At 49.5% G+C, this 22,516-nt stretch overlaps 1 pseudogene; it reads left to right on the forward strand.

The window, feature by feature from the left end:
- Positions 1-847: 847 nt before the first annotated feature.
- On the forward strand, positions 848-21,946 carry LOC120669736 (annotated as a pseudogene).
- The last annotated feature ends 570 nt before the right edge of the window (positions 21,947-22,516 follow it).

The following is a 22,516-nucleotide window of genomic DNA, read 5'->3' on the forward strand; positions in this document are numbered from 1 at the left end:
TTTTAATGAAACTAAGAGGTATTCTGATGCCAACAGTCCATCTCTATCTGAATGTAGACCCACTATGACAGATATAGTGAAGTTAACAATACGTGGGAAAAAGAAAATATATAACTCTTTTGATAAATCGTGTAGCTGTAGTGGTAATAAATGTGCCAGAAAATGTAGCCACTTAGTATATTTTGCATGTAAAATTTAGTTTGTAGTTTTCACTATTTGTTTATTACACATTATTAAAAAACATAGGCATATTACTTTTAGATGCTTGAAGCCAATTTGCACCTACACATCGAATTTTGGATAATTTTGTGGTGTAGGCGAACACCATATCCACAAGCATATCATGCGTGTACTTTGGAACTATTTATTACACTTTTAATCAATATACTGCATATCCACATGCTCACAACCAAAAGATAAAAATAAAACGTGCTAGAGTCCATTGCATCCAACTCCACGTTGTTTGAGCCTACTCATTTCCACTGCCCCTGCCACGATGAAACCATATTTGTACACCGACTTGTGCCCTGTAGAAGCGTGGACACGGCGCGTACACTCAAACCGACCCTCTTCCCCCAGCATGAAGTCCATCAGTCGTTACTAAAACCCGTAACTATTTACACGCACTGCCACACGCAAAAACACAAATAATTTGACGGCACGAAACCCCCGGGCCACTGCCTCAACCCTAAACCCTCCTGGATGAAAAAATTACAATATTAGGACACTAACCACTTATAAATTTGCCACTCCCAATAAATGATAAGGTGAAACCATCTGTATCTATGAAATATGGGGCCAATGTCAACTATTTTCGGTCCCATTTTTACAAATTTCTCCTCCTCGGTCCCCCTCTCTCGGCGGCGGCGCCGCCCTCCGCCCGGCCCTCTCTCCCTATCGCCGACTCACGTCTCCTCCGGCGGGCCCCTGCGTAAGCCCGCCGTCTCCCTTCAACCCGGCGCCGCTGCCCGCTCGACAGGCAGCCTCCTCCGCCGTCGCCATCAACGCGTCCCTCGGCTCGCCGCCGCGCCGCCTCCGACAGACGCTCCGGCTGCCGTCCCTGTAGGTTCGGTCTGCTCGTGCCCTCGGGAATCCGGCGAGGAGGAAGGGCGCACGCGCGGGGTCTGGCATGGGCGACTTGCGGGGTATCGAGGTTGGTGCCTGGTCCTCCCACTCCTGCGCTGGTTTCTTCATAGTACTGCAGTGATTAAGCTCGCGGCGGCTACGATTTTCAAGTATCAGCTGGACTCGCAAGTCCTTGTCATCTTCTGAGGCTCAGTTTTGTGCTTGGGGAACGATTTTAGTCTCATCACAGCAGTGGAATAGCATGTTGTCGCGGTGGGCCTTGCGCTTTGATAACCTCCAAATTGGTCTCCCAGTGTGTTCTTGTTAATGGCTCTAGGACTCTGTTTTCAAGGCGTCGCCTAGGCGACAAGGCGGTGGCGACTCGCCTTGCTTAAGGTCTCGCCGTAGCCCGCCTTAGCCCGCCTAGGCGTCGCCTAGGCGATAAGGCGGTGGTGGATCGCCTCGCCTCGCCTTACCGCTTTAAAAACATAGCTCTAGGATAAGTTCAGCTGAGGAAGCTTTCCATTCATTCATTTAGCGAGGAGCAAGTGGTTTCAAAACTTTTCCAAATGGATGTGCTCGGCGATATAAAAACCTCTTCACTGCTAGGCGGTTGATTCATGTCACGCGACGTAAATCTAACGTGATGCATAGTTTTGAATCTTACTCACTGGTGGTGATTGAAATCTTGCTTATCAGAAGTCACCAAAATTTTATAAAATATAAAATTGAGATTGGGATGGGGATTTTGGGTTAGGGTTTGGAGGTGTACTCTGTCCTGATGTCTGTGGCGGAAGCATGTGCTGGCTTACGGGCCAGCAGAAGCTGGCTGGTGGGTGGTAGAGGCGGTGGAGGTGTCAGAAACTTGTGCATCGAAGGGTTAGTGGAGCCGGGTGGGAGGTAATGGCAGTGGGAGAGCTTGGGAAGATGAGTCCGGGTAGGTTGGGGAGGAGAGGAGGTGCTCTGCAGGTCGGGATGGCGCCGGCGGGTCTCGATAGCTCTTCTTCGACACTGATGAGGCAGCTGGAATCTGGGGTGGAGCGACGTGAAGGGGACCCTGCGTGCATGTGGGGCAGCGGAGTCATGCGGAATGGAGAGCGGATAAGAGGATATAAATGAAGAGGCCCGCTATCTGAAACATTTGATTTTAGATTGGACGCTTAGAAAAAGTAATAACTAATGTATAAATCAAATTTCAATAAACTGTTATGGAGATAGACTCATATATTTTTTTTACTAGATATGATGTGTTAAATTTTGTTACCTATGTTACATTTACATTACAGTTCGCTTAAACAGTAGCAAATATAATGAAAAACAAAGGTCTCATCTTATCACTTGAGTATTTGATCTGTTACTTTTGCAATCGATATCAAATTTAAGTTGTTTACATTTATCTTGTTGTTAAGCTTCTTGACCTAGTAACATATTGGTTTTAGCTGCTATTTGAAAGGTTTGTGCACTTTCGTTCTTTTATCTTTCAGTTTCCTGTTCACTGAATGTCGTGGACCTTTTTTGTTCTTTACTTGCTGTAAGATTTTTTCTAATTGTTTATTTCACTATAATTGAAACAACAAGTATTGCATCATTCCAAACAATTACTGGATATTGAAAACTGAACAATTTTCGATAGAGTTTTTGCTATTTCTGTCTTTTCCTACTATTTTGGCAGCAAATCACTTGTTTCAGTTTCTATAGTCACACTATGGTGTCTTGTATTTGTGCGCCATATACTAACCTTATAATTCATTCTATGATGTTATATTATTTACTTCGTGAGCAGGCAGCATCAGAGGAAGTGGATTCGGTTCACTTCAGTTTCTATAGTGATGATGAAATTAAGAGGATCAGTGTTAAAAAGATCACCAAGTCAGAGCGCCTTGATGCCAAAAACCATCCTGTGCCAGGTGGATTACTTGATCCTGCATTGGGACCCATCAATGATACTGATACGTGAGTTCCCTATCCAACTTCTGAAACCTTGCTCCCAGTCTTGCATCTTTATTGCAGTGCTGAGTCCTAGGGATCAATTTACCAGGAAGTGAAACAGTGTACTTTCTTGTGTTTTGATACCAATTTCTATATTTTTTTGGAAGGGAAATCATATGGCATTGCCTGTGTATCTTAGAAACTGAGTAACAGTGTATCTTAGAAACTGAGTAACACCTTATTTAGCATGCATGATTATGACATGCTTAGATGTTGTCAAGACAAACACTGCCAGATGTGAGCTCCACGTCCCGCTGTGAAGGGAACATCCACAAATTGGTTAGACAGACTTTTTTGTTGGCCAAGCGCAAATCAATTCCATTAATTATTATTTAGATTTTGTGTCTTGTTCGTTTTTTATAGGGGTCAGTTGATGCCTGGTGAAGGAAACATACTCTATATTATGGAATACGGTTGTGGTGTATCTGTTGTATAAATCTGGTTAAACAATAGAAGTGACAATATTGCACGTTTTGTTAATTTAATTCAGTTTCGATATCATTTACTGATTTAGGTTGACCCAAGGGAACATTTAAAGCAAACCTTGTGGGTGTGCTTCCTTGATTTTTTTATGGGGGTTAAAATGCACTTCTAGATTCTGATTATGTCCAAATTTAATGGTCAGCCGCAAGAGTTGTGGTCAGCATTCTGGTCGTTGCCCTGGTCACTTCGGTCATATTGAGTTGGCAAAACCATTGTTCAACCCTTTGCTGTTTATGAGTCTGAAAAACCTTCTCCATGCCACATGCTTCCGTTGTCACAAGTTCCGTTTGAACAATGGACAGGTGAGTCCATGTTTTTCTCTTTAAGTACTAAGGTTTTGCATGCCACTACATGATCTTATGGTGATTTCGCATTATTAGGTTGACAGATATGTGAATGAACTTGAACTGTTAGTAAAGGGTGATGTTGCTCGCGCTAAAAATTTGCAAGACTCAGGTAAAGAAGCATCTCTTTCAGAGAATGATGAAGACATTACTGAGGCCACTTCGGGTGATAAATCATCTCCTGAGAAAGACAAGAAAACCTGGACATCAATCCAACTGAAAGAGATTTTGTCTATTTTTCCAAGATAATGAAAAAGAGAGAGAAGTGTGCAAAATGCGACTATAAGAATCCATCAATCTCAAGTCCTATATATGGCTGGCTGGTCAAGGTATATATGATTTCAGCAGTTTTTTTAGTGCTTAGTTGCTAGTTCTAATTTCTGTAAACATATTAAAAAACTAGATATTTAATTTTGTTTGCTATTTGCTTAATGTCCATGTTTCTGATTAAATTGGGGGCAGATAAGGATCAGTTACCTGGCACATTTATGAAACTTAGACAACTGTTTTATTCTCTTTTTTTTTTAAAAACTGATTCATTAAACTACCTTCTATCCACTGTAAATGCCAATGCTCTGCGTATCTTTAGCAATTACACAACTTAATATCTAAATTTTCACTAAGGAAAAAAAACCTTGAATGTGTATCATCATCTATTCCTCTCGTAGCACTCCTGCTTATAATCTCTCAAATTTTAGTTTTAGAACCTATATAATTAAAAACTTCAGAGTTTTAGAGCATGAGCAGGGGTGGAGCCTAGTGGAGGCCAAACTGGGCTCTCCCTTCTTTGACTCAGCAAAATCACTGAAGATCTAAGAATGCATCCATAGTTAAGGGGCCACAGTTTCTTTGAACCATTATCCTAAGCCTGTACCCTCCCTATGTGAACAATTTCAAACAACCAGGTCAGGGAGACACATGACCGTGAGGAGCGCACGACTGCACCCAGCTTGGTTGTGAGATCATGCCCTTCGCCCAAGCGCTTGGCGCCAAGCCTCATCATACTCAGCCTTGTCTCGTTATCCATAGCACAAGCTGCTGCACTCCTCACTCACTGGCAGCGCACAAGCACTCTGTCCTAATTCCTTGGCTAATGCCATGTCGGTTCTCTAAAAAGGTAATAGATGCTTATGCTAATGCTATTTGCATAATATAAATTTTAATCATATAGTGGTGTATTAGGTTATCAATGGACACTCCCCCTCCTCGTGTCACGCTTCACAACGGAACATTAGTATACACATACTGGTCCACCCGACTCGTGTTCCTGCACATGTTAGTAATTTTAAGAGACATAAGTGTTAGAAGTTCATGTATATCTAATCAGAATTGCTTATATTTGCTCTCATTTGTTCATATCCTAACATAATACTCCTACAGATTTTTTTAGATATAGGAATACTCATACAGATACTTTGTGATAGATGTCAGTTACCAATTACACTGTTTGCTTTTCCATTAGCATTTGTAGTTTTTTCTCTTTGCATCATGTCTCCATGTGTGTCTAACATGTGTTCAGTGGAATCCTTGCTATGTATTTCACATGGAAATCGATATTCTTATAGCTGCGGTTAGATGGACCACATGGATATAAATTTAGTAGATTTCTCATCATAAGTATTTGTGTAAGCCTTTCTCACAAACATTAGATGACATCCTATTACTTCTATGCTGTCCATACACCACGGATGCCTCACTGGCATGTGGACTGGGCCCCACATGGCCACCACACACTGGCATATGTGCATAGTTTAGTTTTTCAGTGGCAAGTACTGACATGAAATTCCGTGAAACTCCTCAACAATGTCCATGGAGAGAGGACTTTACTAGCAATATCTGTTTTGTGTTGGGTATGGTTGGTTCTAATCTGGGTGCAGTTTCATTTGAAATTCTTAATGAGATTGCATTTGCTGATTCTTCATTCCCAGTGATTGCATCTTCTGATTTGTAGGACACAAGTGCTTCTGCTGTAAAAGCAAATGCAGTTGCCGACTTTAAACTTAAGGGAGATGGCAGTGCTCACAATTCAGGGGAAACTGGGGTTTCTGGTCTTGATGAAGAACCAACTTCGCCTCAATCCAAAGGATCAATCAATGAAGCTAGACGCCTTTCTGATGAGACCGTTAAAGAAATGGTGTCATCATCTGGAAAGAAGCATCTATTGCCTACAGAGGTATGTTTTGTTTTTTCTTGAGCTTGAAAGGGAAATGCAACCTGTGGAAGCAGGTCCTAAGTATATTCCTGTTAACTGCATCAGGTTGAATTTATTCTCAAGGGCTTGTGGAAAAATGAAGCCAAGTTCTGCATGTTACTTTGTGACTTCCAGCAGAATACATTAAGTGTATCAGAAAAAAGAAGGGGCTATGAGATGTTTTTCTTGAATAGTCTACTTGTTGCACCAAATAGATTCTGTCCGTCAACTAGCTCTAGTCTTGGAGTAAGTATCTCAGTTATTTGACCAACTGAATTTTGTTCTGAACTGACAGTTTTAGGTGCTGTTGTAGATTATGGAACATCCACAAAATGTCCTGCTAAGTAGAGTGCAAGAAGCCAATCTTTTGCTACAGAACAACACTGCTGGTTCTAATCATATGGATGTTCTTAGAAGATGGATGGATCTACAGCGAAGTGTAAATGTGTTATATGATAGTAGCAAAGGCCTCTGTAAGTTTGTACTCTTTCCTTAATGATTTGGACTGGCGCAGTCAACTTGCACAATAAACACCTGTTGAAACAGTGTCACTTGTGCTGCCCTGAGGGGGCTCACAATATATGCTATTTTTTCTTGTTACTGGGCCTTGCATGACTGTTCGTGACAGTATGGATTATGGATCAATTGCTTCAGTCCTAGGCCTTTTTTTTAATTGTGGGTGGTAGTGGATGGTTATTGATGTTATTTGCCAAGGGACCACCTCAGTCCTTAGCTTCAGGGTATTTGAGAGCTGCTTGAAAATAAGTTTGTGTGTTCATTAAAGATTGGAAGTACATACTAATATCTTATTTAAAAGGAAGGAATAGCTGCTGCATGTGCTTGGCTTAACTGCAGGCATCGCCTGCCTTATTGAGTGTGCATGGTGTGCGAGCTGAGGGAAAGTTGTTGACGCGCATGTAAAGAAAATCCCAGTAATGCTTATTTTTGTGGACAAATTTCAAATGCTAGAGTGCTTGTATTTGTGGATGGAGTTTGTAGTTGTTTTAGTAACACAGTTTGCTGATTTTGTTTAGTCCTTCCATCCCTTTTTTGGCATATCATCTAAGTATCAGCTGCTGCACTGGTGAAGTAGGTATGAGCTATGTGAATAGTCTACTGGTACAGACCTTACTGAGTAATGCCATATATGATATTTAAGATGTAACCACAATATATTTCAATCGTAATAATATCATCAGATCAGATGCTACTGTTATCAGGTCTACTGAAATTTATTGGCACCAGATCTCCATTGGATCTTGTAGGATGATATCTCTTGGTCCCACTGTTGAGGATGATCTTGTGATGCATATCTTGTTTTGAGTTTGAGTGCATTCATGCTGATCAGCACTTCCAAATAAGATAAGATGACTACTGTAAATCTATAATGTCCAATTTGTATCTCTTTTTCTAAGAAGTTTTGTGGCTGTGCACTTAATTTTCTATTTTTGCTTTGAGCCTTCCACAGATTTTTTTTTGTTTCTTTCAATATTGGTTTGTAATATTGTGATTGATAAAGTAAGACATTGTAAATTTTTCAGTTGCATGGGTTTACTTGTGGGATAGATGATGTCGTGGCGTAGCAAACCACAGCCGGGTGGCGGAAGGCACCCGCCTAAGCCCAGAGGGTGTGTACCCGGGGTTAGCTAGTCAAATGTTCGATCTCCCTCGAGAATACGATGAACACAGCAATTTAGAGTGGTTCGGGCCGCCGGAGCGTAATACCCTACGTCCACTGTGTGATGTATTGCTTGGGTTTGGAAGAGCTTGGAGCTGAGTCCAGCGAGCGTCTGGGGTGCTCTGGAGAGCTTGTTCTCCGTGTACAGCGAGTGCCTCCCTTTTATATCTCAAGGGAGGCGCGCACATGGCCGTTGGTCCCCGACAGGTGGGCCCAACGATGTAGTATAAAGTAAGTACTGTTCATACATTAAGTGTCGCAGGCGAATGAGATCTCCCTCCTGGATTTCCTTGCCTGCTTCCGGAATCCTCCGTCCGGCGTGTCCAGGCGCTGTCTTGTCGAAACGGCGCCAGGCATAGCCAGCGGCGTCGCCTGCCACGTAGCTGGACGGGCTGTGTAGCTTGCGGCGTAGGCAGCATGATGGAAAAGTGTCGTGCCGTCGTATCCAATTAATGCGGCAGACGGGCTCTGCGCGGGTGCGGCGCAGGCAGCTGCACTGTGTACCTTGGTAATCCACGGCGCACAGTGAGGCCTGAAAAAGGCTGTCCCGCGTGCCGCGGGTGCAGAGCACGCCTCAACCATTCGCATTAAATGCGGTCGGTGGGCGAGTCTTTCAGTGGAAGACTCGTGCCCCCGCCCGCACCTGCGGGACACGTGGAGCCTCCGGACCCCCCTGGAGGTCCGGGCAGGCGCGGGGAGGTCCCGGACCCCTATGGGGGGTCCGGGCCCCCGGCCGTTGGTTCGGAGCCCCCCTCCTCTTGGGACACGTGGCGTCACCGGACCCGTCCCAGAGCGGGGAGCAGGTCCGGGGCCATTGGCCCAGTGAGGTAGGAGCCTGACCCGTGGGGCCCGGCAGCTCCGCCCCTTATGGCGTTAGTCACAGATGACTATACGAGTCTTGCCTTGTTGCAGTAGAAGTGGGTACCCCTGGTACAGGGTACCGACAGTGGCCCCCGGGCCCACCTCGGGAGAGGAACGAACCCGCAGGTGGGGCCACTACAACGATTTGGTTCTGGTTAACTTGAAGCCTCTTAGTGCTGGGGTCTTGTCCGGCTTTGACCACCCTTTGGGTTATTTGCTGCCTTATCACGTCGCAACGGCTTACTGACTTATGGGTCCCACTCTCAGTGGTTCACCTAGTCACGCACGCGACACTCGGCATTGTTGTGGCCGGAGTAAACGGTATATTTAGTTATTTACCACCGGCGCAGTTCCCGAAGAGCCCGGTCACGCCAGCGCTTAATGCGGGCACGTCAGATCAGCCTCCGCCTCGCTTCACGCGCGGACGACGGTTCAGATCCCGCCCTTTCACACCTTTGTGGTTACCCGTCCTCCCCGACAGGTGGGCCTGGCCCCCCTTGTCATAGTTTGGGCAGTTAACTCCAGGTGTGTGGCGTCGCTTGGGTTGCAGCAACGGTTCCGGGACGCGCTGGTTGGGTCAGGCTTTATAAAGGGTAGAGCCGTATACCGCGGTTACTTTTCCGCATTCGCCCTCTTCCTTCCAACCTTTGCGCCCCTTTGCCTTCGAGCTTCCTCGCCCCTTGCTCCCCCGCGTAGATTGCTTCACCTCCATAGTGAGATGGCAACCCTTGCTCATCCCCGTTGTTTCCAGACTGAAGAAGAGCTGAACACAGTGCGCCGCCTGCTGGGGTGGAGCGCTCAGGAGACTGGTTGGGGGATCCGAGCAGGCTCGGCTCCCCTCGGCAACCTGCGCGCCGGGGAGTTTGTGTTGTTCACCTCGCACATCTCCACCGGCTTGGGGCTGCCGATCTCCTCCTTCCTACTGCTGCTGGAAGATTTCGGCCTCCAGCTTCAGCACCTCACGCCGCACTCCATCCTCTTGACGGCCATCTTCGTGCACCTGTGCGAGATGTTCGTGGGGGTGCGGCCCTGCGTCATCCTTTTCCGCCATTTCTTCGTCCTGGTGAGGTCCGGAAGGATCAAGGACGAAGTGGGGGGGTACTACTTTCAGATGAGGAGTGATCCCCCCACGCCGTATATCCCCGGACTCGTTGGCGGAAAGTGGGAGGAGTGGCGCAGGGAGTGGGTGGTCGCCACCACCGACGCGAACGAGCGCCTGGTCATGCCGACCAAGGGACCCGCCTCCAACCGTCAATCCTGGAGGGCCAAGCCGTCCTTGCCGCCGGATTTCGACTCCATGCTGGGCAAGATCAGGTCGCTGGCGGAGAGCGGCCCACCTCGCTGCACGTGCTCAGGGACTTCTTGAAGCGCCGGATCGCACCCCTGAAGCAGCGGCCGCGCCCTACTTGGAGCTTCACCGGCCTCAACGACTGCAGCAGGACCCATCGCGGAGAGGGGAGCGATCTGACCCAGGAAGCCCTGGAGGTCCTGGTGAAGGCGGTGACGGGGGAAGTCTTCATCCCGGAGCACCTGATCCTTCCCCAGGGCGTCGCCCCCCTCTGCGAGGACTCGCGCCTGAGGTCCGCGGTGCTGGCCACCCTGCCGACCCTCGATGACGGTGGGCTGGCCGCACGTCAGACTGGAGGCGACCCGAACCGTGGGCTCCGGATCCCTGGTGCGCCCGGGATCAAGCTATTACCAGCGCTGCGGGGTCCGGCCCCACGACGAAAGGCAAGCAGGCCGTGGCCGGCAGCGCCGCCACAAGCGGTCTCAGCCAGGTCCGGAGCAGTTCGGGCGCGTAGTCGGGAGATGCAGGCCGTCGCAGGTTACTCAGGGGCGACGGGACTCCAGTCACGGAACCCACCGCGAAGCGTTAGAGGTCCGCCGAGGACGCGGGCCAGGGTAGTTCCCGGGCATCCGGTCTTCGCGGGACCTCCGGAGCTGTTGTGCCGCCGCCATCACCGCCGAGAGATACCTCCCGCCGGCAGCAACAGCAGCAGCGGCAGCCACGGGAGCAGCAGCAGGCGCGGGAGCGACAGCAGCAGCAGGAGCAGCCCCGGGTTGCGCCTGCGCCGCAGCCACGGGAGCAGCAGTACTAGCAGGAGCAGCCACGGGTTGCGCCTGTGCTGCAGCCACAGGAGGAGCAGCAGCAACAAAAGCGGACGTCGGGCCTCCGAGGACGCTGGATACCCGGCTCTTCAGGGTTAGTGTTATTCTGGTCACGCCCCTTATTCCTGGTGCTCCGCTTATGCTGAAGGCTCATTTTCTTTGTTTTGCCAGGGCTCCTCGCCCAAGCAGTTCTTCCGCCGCCGCTAGTCCGTCAGCGGGGGTCTAGGCGACAGGGGCCTCGGCGACAACGGCGGGTGCGACGGTGGTTATGGAGAGCGCAGGTGCGGCGGCTTTCGCGAGCCTAGTGGCGCCCGACACGGCGGCGGCGGGCGCGCCGAAGTCAGGCGCTGCTGCGCCCGACGCAATAGCGGCGAATGCGCCAGCGCCAGGCAGTGCTGCACCCGAGGCGGCGGCGGTTGAGGTGGCGGTGATGGGCGCAGCGGCACCTGATGTGGCAGCAACGGAGGCGCCGGTGACGGGCGCAGCCGCACCCGATGTGGCAGCGGCGGAGGCGCCGGTGACAGGTGCAGCCGCACCCGATGCGGCGGCCCTCGAGACCCCGGCTACGACGACAATTGCGCCGACACCGGATTCAGTGGCGGTGAGCACAACGGCAACCGAGGTCCCGATGCCCGCGCCGGAAGTTCCTACCTCCAGTTCCGATCCTGTAGCAGAGGAGGAGCTGGAGGTGGTCTTTGGAAGGCAGCTCCTCCAGCTCCAACCCCCCGGAGGAGGAAGCGACTCCCCTCCCCCAGGTACTGGTCCAGGTCCGGCGGTCGATAGTGGAGGCAACCTCCTCCGCCGAGGCGGCCTTCCGGCGGGAGTGGGCTTCTTTGGAGAGCGAACGCCAGCGCCTCTCCGACTGGCATACCCGCCTGGAGGCGTACACGAAGGCTGAAGCCTCCCATGCTGCGGAAGCTCGGTCCAAGCTCAAGGCCGACCAAGTGGGCAGCAGAGTTGGCTGAGTTCCAACTGGACTTCCAGCCTCGCCATGCAGTCAAGAGCCAGATCCTGGCTGACTTCATAGCGGAATGGACTCCTTCCCCAAGCAATTCTGGGGGTCTGGACTCCAACGCCGGACCCCCGGATCCGAAAATCAGGACACCAGTTTTCACCGAGCCCCACTGGACACTCTTCTTCGACGGGTCCGCCCGCGAGAAGTGGGCCGGAGCTGGTGTGGTCCTCATCGACCCAAGCAGAGATCAGCTGAAGTACATGGTGCACCTTGAGTTCAAGGCCACCAACAACATGGCGGAGTACGAAGCTCTGATCTTCGGCCTGCCGCAAGCCCTGTCTCTGGGGTCCGGCAGATTCTGGTGAAGGGGACTCACAGCTAATCATCAAGCAGATCCAAGCGGATTGCAGCTGCAACAATCCCCAGCTCGCGGTATACCTCATCCACGTGAGGAAGCTCGAGAAAGACTTCGACGCCTTGGAACTGCAACATGTTCCCCGCGAACTCAACTCAGCAGCAGATGATCTCTCTGCGAGAGCATCTACCTGGGCATCCGTGCCCGAGGGCGTCTTCGAAAGACGGTTGCTGAGACCTACCGCCCAGCCTGAGACTTTCTCTAACGGGCGTCTCCCTTTTATAGAGCAAGGAGGGCGCGTACACAGGTGTTGGACCCCGATAGGTGGGTCCAACAAGGATGTATACTATACTAAATAGACACTAATGGAGCTACAGTGATGGAGAATCTCTTGTCGGATACACTTCATCGTCTTGTAGACTCTCTGACCGAGGGGGGGTCTTCTCCTGTCCCATCGGCGAGGCGCCCGTTGAGGTAGTGTAGGTTGCGGCGTAGACTGTTGGGTCTACCGCGTAGGCGTTATGATACTCCGTCGTCGAGTTGTCGTGTCTAACTGGCGTGCGTGGTGTGGGCGGTGCCAGAGGCTGCACCGCGCGCCTTGGTAACGTGCGGTCAATGGTACAGCCTGGCAAAAGCCGCTTCGGGCTCTGCTGTGGCAGAGCGCACTTACGTCTACCATATTGAATGCGGTAGGTGGGCGTGTCTTCCCGGGGAAGCGCCGCGCCCCTACGCGGGCCCGCACCTGCGGGCGCGTGACGGCTCCAGATCCCCCCCAGGCGGCTTTGGACCCCGACAGGCGGGGTGTCTGTTCTCTCCCTGCTAAGGGGTCCGGATAGTATTTGGGGGTCCGGGACCTGGTGGGAGGTCCGGGCCCCCTAGCCGAGCGCTCCCTTCTCCGGGACACGTGGCATCACCGGACCTTCCTCAAGCGGGGAGCGGGTCCGGGTCCATTTGCCGGGAGAGTAGGGCTCCGGACTACAGGGGTCTGGCCGCCCAGCCGTCGAGGCGTAGTTAAGGATAACTACGAGACTCTTGTCTAGGCACAGCAAGAGGAGGTACCCCAATCCTGGGGTACCGACAGTGGCCCCCGGGCCCACCTCGGGAGAGGTACGAACCCGCGGGTGGGGCCACCATCGTGACGTGTTTCCACGCAACTTGGCTGTGTCTGTGTGCTCATGTCGAGTGCGGGTGCTCCGGACCCCTTGGAGGCCGGAACTCCTGTTTGCCAGGTTCTGGTACTAGTGTGTTCTCTGTAGGGCGGTGAAGGTACATGCTTAGGGTATGGAACCACGCTAAGCGGCTGCACGGACCTCGAACCGCTCAGGGAGCGAGCACCACTTCCCCGGTCCCGGCTTCAGGCGACCACTACACGAGCGGGCTCCACCGGAGCGGGCCACCGGAGTGGACTTGGAGCGACCGTGGCGAGCGGTCTCCGCCGGAGCGGGCCACCGGAGTGGACTTGAGCGACCGTGGCGAGCGGTCTCCGCCGGAGCGGGCCACCGGAGTGGACTTGAGCGACCGTGGCGGGCGGTCTCCGCCGGAGCGGGCCACCGGAGTGGACTTGAGCGACCGTGGCGGGCGGTCTCCGCCGGAGCGGGCCACCGGAGTGGACTTGAGCGACCGTGGCGAGCGGTCTCCGCCGGAGCGGGCCACCGGAGTGGACGTGAGTCGTTGCTGCCGATTCCATGAGTTACGCCACCGGACCTTGCAGTGAGGTGTAGGGAACCAGGCCTTATACTAGAAAGGAGCCCGGGACCTCTAGGGACAGCAGTCTCGGATACTAGGGGATTTGTAACAAGGTAGTGAAGTACGTAGGCTTAGGGTACATTACCAGGCTAAGCTACGCGGAGCTTCTCTACCCCAGGATACGGGCACCACTTCTCCGGAGCAGGTTCCTAGAGGTCCGAACTGCCTTCCAGCTAGAAGGGGTGTCCCCACCTGACCACAAGACAGTAACTCAATTTTGGATTGTTAGCAACAAAAGAAAAGACTCCGTACGGAAGAAAGAAAACATGCAAGCTGAATGGACAAGTGCTATCAGGTTAATGTAAAGATAGGACTGAGGAAGCAAATCTCCTTTATTGCTTGACTCGTGGTGTACATCAGAGGTCGGGATTACGAGGGCGGGCCTCTACCGCTCTGGACCACTTGCTGGTGTCGCCTGTTTGTGCGATGAAGCCAGAGGCCGGGTTTACAAGGGCGGACCTTTACTGCTCTGGACCACACGTAGGCACCAAATCATTACAAAGGAGAAACACACTCGATCCTATCTAGTGATAACCTACAGCCGCTGCCCCGTAAGGCGTGCACGTTGCTGGCCGTAGTGGAGCTGCCACCTTGGAGGTTCCTCTCAGCTGTTGGGGGCGAAGGCGCCCTAGACGTGCCTTCACAACATCATCCAGCATCACCTCGAGAGCTTGCGGGGCCCTTCCTAGCATAAGAACTGTTTCATGCTTTAGTTTGCATGAGAACAATTTCTTTGGCTTTGAATGGGAGTGGCCCTGCAGTTGCCGGCTGCCGTCGGAAGCCAGCCCGATGACTGCTCATAGTGAGCTGAATCCAGCTTGGCCCCTAGGCACAGGAAGGACGGGTGCTCGTTTGGACGAGCACGGAGCGTGGAGAAGGGTGGTCGTTCGCCGGCTGCACCTTGGTGCTGGCACAGAGCCCCCGTGCCTCTCGGTGAGGCCGAGGCCTGTCTGCAGCAGCACCGAGAGAGGCCTGAGCCAGGTGAGGAAGAAGGCGACAGGCATCCTTCCCGAGCCACAGCCGTCGGTTCCAGCTCCATCTTGAGAGGAAACCTTGAGCCGACGTATCGACGGAGGGGGCTCCCGGTGGTTGCTTGAGAGAAAACCTTGAGCCGACACTGGGATGGCGCAGGGCGACGCATAGCAGGCGTCGCTCTTGCGCACCTCCGTGCCGGCTCTGAGGTGTCGTAATGGCGACGCACAGCAGGCGCCGCTGCCGTGCGCCACCGCACCGAGGATTCTGCTGCTTCGGTGTTGGGGCATGCGTCGCGGGTGGCGCCGTGCCCCTCTTCATCTTCTCGTCGTCGTTGCAGAGGATGAGCTCAACCTCAGAAGCCAGGAGGAGAGCGAAGATCTGGCCAACACTTGCGCGCTCCCCACGGACGGCGCCAGATGTCGCCGCTCTAGGAGGAGGGCCACAGCCGGGTGGCGGAATGCACCCGCCTAATCCCAGAGGGTGGATATTCGGGAAAGTGCAAGCTATTCGACAGATTTACCCCCAGCAAGAACACATGAACACTCGAGGATTTTAGAGTGGTTCGGGCCACCGGAGCGAAATATCCTACCTCCACTTGAGAGTAGTATTGCTCTTGTGTCGGTGGATGAGTCTATCCTCTGCCTTCCAGTCCTCTTCTGGACCTGAGACTTTCTCTAACGGGCGTCTCCCTTTTATAGAGCAAGGAGGGCGCGTACACAGGTGTTGGACCCCGACAGGTGGGTCCAACAAGGATGTATACTATACTAAATAGACACTAATGGAGCTACAGTGATGGAGAATCTCTTGTCGGATACACTTCATCGTCTTGTAGACTCTCTGACCGAGGGGGGGTCTTCTCCTGTCCCATCGGCGAGGCGCCCGTTGAGGTAGTGTAGGTTGCGGTGTAGACTGTTGGGTCTACCGCGTAGGCGTTATGATACTCCGTCGTCGAGTTGTCGTGTCTAACTGGCGTGCGTGGGCGGTGCCAGAGGCTGCACCGCGCGCATTGGTAACGTGCGGTCAATAGTACAGTCTGGCAAAAGCCGCTTCGGGCTCTGCTGTGGCAGAGCGCATTTACGTCTACCGTATTGAATGCGGTAGGTGGGTGTGTCTTCCCGGGGAAGCGCCGCGCCCCTACGCGGGCCCGCACCTGCGGGCGCGTGGCGGCTCCGGACCCCCCCAGGCGGCTTCGGACCCCGACAGGCGGGGTGTCTGTTTTCTCCCTGCTAAGGGGTCCGGATAGTATTTGGGGGTCCGGGCCCCCTAGCCGAGCGCTCCCTTCTCCGGGACACGTGGCATCACCGGACCCTCCTCAAGCGGGGAGCGGGTCCGGGTCCGTTTGCCGGGAGAGTAGGGCTCCGGACTACAGGGGTCCGGCCGCCCAGCCGTCGAGGCGTAGTTAAGGATAACTACGAGACTCTTGCCTAGGCACAGCAAGAGGGGGTACCCCAATCCTGGGGTACCGACAGATGACCTGCTACTATCCCAACAATCCTATGAAAGGAGAAGAGAAACTCTCGTTGAAAGTGAAGAGTGCAGTAAACGAATCCACATGGAATTTACACAAAAAACTGAAGTGGATCTTAAAGGTTCGTGGAATGATGAACAAAGCATTTGCATGCAATAAAATCGTTGATTTATTGTATTTACCTTTCTTTTTGCCCCCTTTGCTTCATGGTGATTGTTTATTTGCTAACTTTTAAACAGACCTGGCATTGGAAATGGAGGTGGAGAAAGTTGTAAGAAGTAATGGTGAATCTGCCACAGTTAAATTGGACAGAATGATGAGTAATGAACTGAACAATATAACATCTACAGCCAATAAAAAATTATTGCCTTGTGGTCTACAAAAGCCGTTTCGTGGAAATTCTCTCTTATGACTGCAACTGGAGCTAAAGGTGGCATGGTAAGTTTTTCTTTATTCAGAACTTAATGTACTGCATTATTAATTTACCTGGGAAGCAGACTGAGGGTAATATGGAACCGTTTTATTTGTCTTGATAGGTCAACATGACACAAATATCATCATTGCTAGGCCAGCAAGCGTTAGAAGGAAAGCGTGTTCCACGGATGGTTTCTGGGAAGACATTGCCATGCTTTCCACCATGGGATACTTCTTCAAGAGCTGGTGGTTTCATCTATGATCGATTTTTAACTGGTTTGCGCCCTCAAGAGTATTACTTTCACTGTATGGCAGGCAGAGAGGGGTATTTTTTCTCAACTATTTTCTGATCATAATAACCATACATTTGCATCTGTACTGTCCTCGCATTAGGTTACTTAAAAAAAGATGCAGCATATGAGGAACCTGTGATAGCCATAAAACAGCCAGGTACTGGCGCTGCCTTTTCCACACTGTTGATTTGTTAGGCGTTCGTCTTTAACTTCTACAGGACCAGTTGTACCGAAATGCTTGAAAAGGGCTGGTTGGCTTTTGGGTCTGCAGGTCTAGCGCAAACATTAGCATTCATTAGCCATAGTTCCCACATAACTGGTACCCACCCGTGAGATGCCAAAATGTTTTAAAAATGCTTCTTGTTTTTTAATCCATAAACCGCCAATACCCTGTTCCATTCTGTTTGGACTTTGGGCACTTGTGCCTGAATTCATAAATTCCAGGCTAGCCTTTAGTTTGCACATGTATTTATTTGCTTTCTGTAAAAGCAGGGAAACCTTTTTTTAAAAAAAAGTGCGCACATGGATATCCATAGTAATCTGGGGATATGTGTATTTGCCCAAAAACTGTGCTTTCTTTGTGTACCTATTGGTGATCATCAATGCTCGATAGCTCTTCCTACAACTGAACAGCATTTTCTTATTGGTGTAAGCAAGCATTAGATGTAGCATCTCAAGGTTGTATAGACACCGTACTCCCACTGAGGTTTGAACTAACATGGGTATCCATCAGTCGTTCATCTTAATAAACTGTACGGATATGAATTGGTTGACTACATTGTTTTTGGTGTATATGGATGGAGGTGATGGTTGATTTGGGATTTGAAGTAGGTCGGTCCTAACAAAGATGCAAGCCATATGCATCTGTTATGACCTCCACTTGCATGTTGTGGCGAGTATATTTTATTTATTCTGAGTTTTGATGCCCACGAAAGGAATTTACATCTTTTTGACAAAATGATTGTCATATTGTAAAAGAGGATAAGTTTCATACTCATCAGTAATTAGTACAGGATAATCCTACCATTAGAAGATATATGCATAATTCTGGATGTGTCTGCCACGTGTATGCTTTAGATTTACAATATTTAAATTTTTTGCGTTCTTTGTAGGTTGGTTGACACAGTAGTCAAGACCTCCCGCAGTGGATATCTTCAGCGTTGTCTTATTAAATGTCTGGAATCGTTGAAAGTCTCATACGATCACACTGTACGGGATATTGATGGATCAATTGTACAGTTCTGCTATGGATCAGATGGAGTTGACGTGCTGAAAACTAGCTTTCTCAACAAGTTCAAAGAACTTGCTGATGTAAGACATTCAATACTCATCTATAAGCCACCTTGAATTAGAAGTACTTCTTTGGTTTGTTTGGTGGTCTTTCTAATTGTGTGCTAATTTGATCCAAATTGCAGAACAAAAGAGTTGTCCTTGACAAGATAAGTGGCCACTTTGAGATTACGTACCAGAAAGGAAAAAAGAATAAGCACTTACCAAACTTTAATGGCTGCATTAATAAACTGCCTAAGAAGTTGCGTAAAGAAGCAGCCATGTTTCTTAAGGTATCGAAGGAAAAGAAAAGCTGTGACATTGATGAGGAGGAACTACTGAAGTTACTGAAAATCAAATACATGTACAGTCTTGTAGATCCTGGTGAGGCTGTTGGTGTGGTTGCTGCTCAGTCAATAGGAGAACCTTCAACGCAGATGACGTAAGGGGATCTCTAAATTTGTTATATACTTCTTGATGTTCCCATATATTGATTTCTCCAGTCTATGCTAGACCTTTCACGGGTGGACTTGTATTGGGCGAGGGAGGGAGTAGTATTTTGTGCTGACTGAAGGCTTTTTTTCCCCTTGTTTTGGTAGTGTTGCACTTCTTATTTATTTTACATTTCATTTTGGTGACAAAAAAACTCAAATATTGTTTACTATGCATTGCAGGCTCAACACTTTTCATCTTGCTGGAAGGGGTGAGACGAATGTAACACTTGGTATGCCTCGTTTAAAAGAAATTTTGATGACTGCATCAGCTAATATTGGTACGCCTGTTATGAAGTGTCCGCTGCTTAAAGAAAAGACTAGGTGAGCTTTATTTGTTGTTACTTTCTGGATAATTAGTGTTCTTATTTTGGTTGCTGCTGTCACTTGCTTAACTCTGTATCAAAGCCTGTCTTCCTAATATCCTATCAAGCATGATTGTAATCTCCATTGAAATGTGCACTAAATTTTGAAGATATGGGCTTTCATTGTTTATTTATGTGAATGTCTAGGGATGATGCTGAGCGGGTGGCTGCAAAGTTTAGAAGAGTTTGTGTGGCTCATATAGTGGAGAAAATTGAAGTATGCACAGTTCCCTTTTACAACAGTAATGGGCATGTTTCGACCCTGTACAAGCTACAAATGAAACTTTGCCCCCAGGACCAATACCCTCTGGCGGATCTTACTGTAGATGAATGTCAGACAACCTTGAGAACAGTTTTTGTTTATGCAATGGAAAATGCAATTAATAAGCATCTACATCTGCTACGCAAAATTAATAAAATCCGTGCTGTTAAGGTAGAAGATACAGAGGGCTCATTATCAGATGGTGGTGAAGAATCTGAAAGTGGACATGCTGATGGTGAAGACACTGGTATGAGTGATGGTGATGATGAAAATGATAATGAAGATGATTTGGGAACTGATGCAGAAAAGAGGAAACGACAAGAGAAAGATGAGATGGAGTATGATGATGATACTGAAAACGAAGAGGAAATAGATAGTGAATCTGAGGAAGAGACCAACATTAAACGTCAGAGCGAGGAGGATCCTGCTGAGTCAGGTGATGATTTGCAAGAGGCTGAGGAAGAACACAAAACCTCAAAGTCTCAGATGACTTCGGTGGGTGAAGTGTCATATTCTTCCAAAAAGGGGGCAACTTCAAAAGATAAGCTCAAGGCAGCTAAACTACAAGAAAAAAAATCAAACTAATGGTAAATCAGATGAGAGTAAAGTGGATCAAATAACTTGCAAGCGTGGGAAAGAGTTAAAATGGACTGTGCATGTTGAATCCAAAGGTTTGGATTTTGAGATTCACTACGACTTTCATGATGAACCTCACATTTTACTAGCTCAGGTAACTTCTTCATACTCATGAAAACTTCAATTTTATTTCTGTTACTAGTTACTGTGAAAAAATCAAGATATCTCCTTTATTTGATTGCCTACCTTTATACTCAAATGGTGATCTTATACAATGTCTGCCAAAGCTGTAATTTTCATGTACATCTATCTACTCCATGTTTTTTTACATGTCACATTAGTTTTGTCCTAAGTCAAACTTATCCAAATTTGACCAAGTTTATATATAAAACATCTATACTTCCAAATATATGCGCTATCAAAATATATTCCGTCACAACTGAAAATAAAAATATTCATGCCGGCATTAATGCCTCATTTTGATTCCACCGAGTAAAAGAGTCCCATCCTGTGCGAGTGCTAGCGGGCAGGCGGGAGTGCAGAAAAAAGAGTGCAGGGGAGCATGGCTTGGAGGATATTTAAGGAAGGGAATGTGACAAGAGGGGTGGGAGAGACAGGCTATGCCGAAGATGAAGTGGCCATGGCACTTGCCGTGCCATTTGAGTGGCAGCTGTATCAATGGAGGTGGTTCCTGGTGAAATCAAGGATACCACTACCAGAGTGAAGTGGAGGATGCTGGCTGTCGATGAGATGGTGGTCAGTGGTGACTGGCGTTGTCCTGCAAGGGGAGTGGAGCGGTGAGGGGAGAAGGGAGGAAGAACTGCGGCGGCGGCGGCCAGTGATTGAGACCTAAGGGGTATGTATGGAGTTGGGATCGATAAGGAAGCTTTGGGCAAGTGGTTGGCTGACTGTGCCAGAAAAAAGCAGGCTGAAAGGCTGATGGCCTATCTCTTCCTAATTTCCTTCATTTTTCTTTTTTCCGTTTATCGTTAATAAAGCGGTGAACGTGTTGCATCAGTTTGGATGGTTGCACAACAAATGATTACACAATAGAATATCTTTTATGGATGTCTATTTTTCAACTATAAATCCAAAACTTAATATGTATTATGGCAACAATTAATGAATCCACAAACGCACAATCGTTTTAATCTATGTTTACTTGTTGACCTAGAAGCTTTTTGGAACCTTGACAGACAGCATCAATATTACCCCTTGTTGGCAGAATATATTACCTGGGATGGAGGGAGTGTAATTATTGTGATTTTTAATAGCTTTTTTATTGCCCTGTTCAGATTGCCCAGAAGACAGCTAGGACTGTTTTTGTGAAGGCCTGCAATAACATTGACAAATGTTCAGTCATGCCAAGGAAGGGTAGCCCTAACTATCTGACTAGCCCTATGCAGCTGGAAACGTCCGGAGTGAACTTTGAACTTTTCTGGAACCTTGATGACTATCTCAGCATCAATGAGATCAAGTCAAACGACATACATGCAATGCTGAAGACTTATGGGGTCGAGGCTGCACGAGAGACCATCATCCGTTTGGCGTCTACGGCATCGAGGTGGACAAGAGGCACCTGAGCATGATCGCTGACTTCATGACCTTTGATGGCGGGATCCGTCCCATGAACAGGTTGGGGATGGGCCAGTTCAGCACCTCACCATTTGGCAAGATGACGTTCGAGACGGCGACCAAGTTCATCGTGGATGCGGCCACGCATGGGGAGGCGGACTCGCTAGAGTGCCCCTCGGCCAGTGTCTGCCTCGGGAAGCCAGCGAAGGTCGGGACGGGCACCTTTAGTTTGCTACAGAACCTTAGCGTCGAGCAGCCCGTGGTGATGTAAGCCTGATTGGTTCCACAAATTTTGGTCCAAGCTGCTTGTAGCAAAGAAAAAGCTAGTATTTCTTATGATTGCTGGTATTGCTGCTTCCGTAGGAGCACCGTGAAGCTGATGAGACCGTGCGCTAAGATAGAAAAAGCTATTTTTGTGGATTGAATATTTATGTATAATCCTGGTTTTGACGGTGTAAGGGTATCGCTGGAGTGTTTGTGGAGTTGCTGTCTTGTTTTGCGCGAGTATCGTTTTTGATGTAGTTTATTCGTACCGGTGCATTCTGGTCGGTCGCCAGATGCGCAAGAGAAGCACCCATCTTTTGGGCCGGGCCAAGGCAGAACACACCGCGGCCCTGAGCCCTGCCCCGGGCCATTCGAGCGCAGGCGCCGCCGGTGCTCTTGCCCCAGTGATCGCGATCCGGCTCGTGTACGAGCCGCGGTGCCGACAGCGACGGCACGGCCGGGACAGCCTGCGGCGGCGAATCCCACACAGCTCAGCGTCCGACAGAGAAAGGGCAGACGGGCGGGGGGCCCGTCGCGAATATTAGCAAGTTGCCGGCCGGCCGGCCACGGCCTTTGTCCGGGCCGGCTGGTCTGCAACAACAAGTCCGGCGAGCGATCCGTAGGACGCAGTGATCATCCTTGCTGCTACCCTGCTAGTTGCGTTGATCTTTGGCTGGCTCGTAAAGGCAACGGAGAAATATTCCAAATTTCAGCCACCTGAACCTGAAAGCAGGATGCTGCTATGTATGGAAGGTATCAGGAGTATACGATGTCGACTTTGTTGCCTG

The sequence above is a fragment of the Panicum virgatum genome, chromosome 4N, assembly GCF_016808335.1.
Source record: "Panicum virgatum strain AP13 chromosome 4N, P.virgatum_v5, whole genome shotgun sequence".
NCBI lineage: Eukaryota > Viridiplantae > Streptophyta > Magnoliopsida > Poales > Poaceae > Panicum > Panicum virgatum.